This window comes from Amaranthus tricolor, chromosome 9, assembly GCF_026212465.1.
Source record: "Amaranthus tricolor cultivar Red isolate AtriRed21 chromosome 9, ASM2621246v1, whole genome shotgun sequence".
Classification (NCBI taxonomy): Eukaryota; Viridiplantae; Streptophyta; class Magnoliopsida; order Caryophyllales; family Amaranthaceae; genus Amaranthus; species Amaranthus tricolor.
In genome coordinates this window covers 10974130-10977050 of record NC_080055.1, presented here as the reverse complement: position 1 = coordinate 10977050, position 2921 = coordinate 10974130, and positions in this window count along the sequence as shown.

Sequence of the window (2921 nt, the reverse complement as noted above, 5' to 3'; positions counted from 1 at the left end):
AAAATGGATTATTTTTTGAAAGACTCACCGGTATTTCCCCATATGTTGAATTCTTTCTTTTTCTCTCTTTTGAACCCCTTCCCCATTTCCCTTTTTCGGTTGATTCCTCTTGATTTTGGTTTTCTTGTTTTGATTTTTGGGTACTGTTGTGATGTTCTGGACAAAGAATTTTTGATTTTTGAGTATGGTTTTGATATTGGTTTTCGGGATTTTGATTTGGTTTATTTGGTTTTGTTTTTAAATTTAGTTTTTGATTTTCTGAGGGATTAAATTTCGATGATTTCTTTTCTACCATACTTTTCCCCCTCGCGACCTCACGCTGAACGGTCTCATCAACGAGAGGTAGCGGAACGGGTCTGAGAATGAAGTGGATTCTTGTCCATAAATCTCGAGCGGAGGTAGTGTAGTCAAAAAAATATTCTACAAGGTCTCGGTCGATATTGTTGATGATCCATGAGATCACCATACAATCATTCTGGACCCGCTGTGGATTTTTGGTGGTGATGGATGGAGAGATGGCGGTGATATGGTTGAGCTTCCCCCGATATCCGATTTATGTTTTCATTTGTTTACACCACGTGGTGTAACTTTGGCAGTTTAATTTTTCAATTTGGATTGGTTGTTCAAATTTTGGGTTATTTTTTGAAAGAGTTGGAACATTTGTTCCATTTGTGCCATGGATATCATAGTTTTATTTGTTTTGGTTTGGTTGGTTTTGGTTTTTGTTTGGGTTGATTTTGGTCGATTATGATCAATGATAAAATACCAATAGAGTTTTTCCGTCCAAGATAACCTTACGACGCTGATACCATGTAGAAAATCATAATGCGGGAGTCGGTTAGGGTTTAGTCTGGTGAATATTTGGTTTGTATTTGTTATTCAATGAGAGGAACAGTTCTATTTATACATCATTTGTCCATCTAAGAAAAACTAAATATTACGGAATATTAAGATTAAGAAAACTAAATCAGAATAATATAAAATATAAAATATAAAATATAAAATAAAATATTCTACTAATATTCTGCTTTCTTACACTCCCAAGATGATCGACCAATAAAATTTTACATGTAAAGAAAGAACCATTGACTTACCTAGGTTTGGAAACTGAAGTGGGAAAAATTATCTCCAGCAAAACCACACTCAACGTACTGCAAGAAGTGATAAAAGGAATACAACAGCGCAAACCAAATACCAAAATTCAACAAATCTAAACCACCATATAAAAATCTGTAATTGCCTAAAAAAAAAATCAAAACTTTTGCAATGTTTAACCAATCTAGTCCACAACATATTAGAAGAATCAAATTACCCACCAAAAATATCAATTTTTTTCAATGATTAACGATTATAGACCAAAAATTTGATCCTGTAATCATATTACGAAAGATTGAATTGCAAAATAGTGAAAGAGGATAAAATGAAAATAATGGGTATGATTGTGAAGTACAAAGGAAACTTACCCGGTGCCATTATCACAGACGACGACGTTTTAGTTGTCCATGAATTGAACCTCTAATGCTTCTCGTCGGTCAAGAAAAGGAAGCAAAACATATGAGTTTCCAAAAATGATCAAAAGAAAATCGAGTGACCGATGGTTGGAGGTAAAGGTTCAACGCGACTCTCTAATATTTATTGACAAGGTCTTGGGAGCCACCCTCTCATACTTAGATCAATAATCCAATCCGACTAAATATAATTTCTTGCAATACGTGTTGATTATTTTAAGATTATAATTGATGTTTTTAAGTTTAATATTAATTTTTTTTATTAATTATAATTAATTATTTAATTATTTTATATAATTATGGGCGAAATCAGAATTTTAAATTAGGGAGCAACTTTTCAATATACTAGCAGATTATTTACTATATAAAAACTAGTTAAATTATGAAAATTTTAAAATCGGAAAAATTATATTTAACAACTGGAGTTGAAGCTTTCCTATAATTATCCCTTTTGAAAAAAACTAAGTGTTTTTAACTCCATATATTGTCCTAGTAAGTGTCTAAAAAATATTACTACCTCCTATTCAACCCATTAGTCCCATTTAGTTTTTCACATTTGCCGAGACAACATTTTAATATTTAATATCTCTAATTATTCTTAATTAAAAATTATAAAAAATTGATATTAATAATCTTTGTATTGAAAGAAGTAAATAAGATCTTACATGACTATGTTTTAACTTATAGACTAAGAATAAAATACAAATAAAGAGTGATAAGTGAATAGTGAAAAAAAATAAATGGGACTAATGGGTAGAATGGTAGGGAATATTAAACTTAAGGTAGCAAACATATAAACACGCACTAAAAATGATGAATGTGAAATTATGAAAGATAAAGAGTAATAACATTATAATATAAGTTTATTAGTCTACCAAAAAAATAATAGTTTAAATTATGATTTGATTCCTTAACCTTCGATTACAAATGTGTTACTCCAACCATTGAGTTGTAGTAATTTGTTTTATATTGTTGCACTCTTTAAATTATATATCATATTAGTAAGCAACTAGTTTCTTAAGATACCGTCTTTTTAAGAAATGTATCTCAAGCCCAACCCATTAAAGTTTAATGTCTACTTACCGTTGTCTTAATGCATACTTACATTATTCTTAATGTTTACTCATCGTATCCTTAATGCTTATTTCCAATATCTTAAATGTCAACTTATATTATTCTTAATGCCTACATATAATATTTTAAAAGATATATAATAGGCCGGCCCAATTAGAGTTGGTCTATAAAGAGACCGTCTTTCACAAGAATTTGTGATTAGTAAGAGGCATCAAAGCTAAAAATACAAAAGATCGCATTTTCGACAACGGGCGTGGCCTCCCCCAGCCCCCATGTAGCTTCACTAATGTATATAATTAATCACTTTAAGGTCTGAATTGATCACTTTAATGTCGAAAT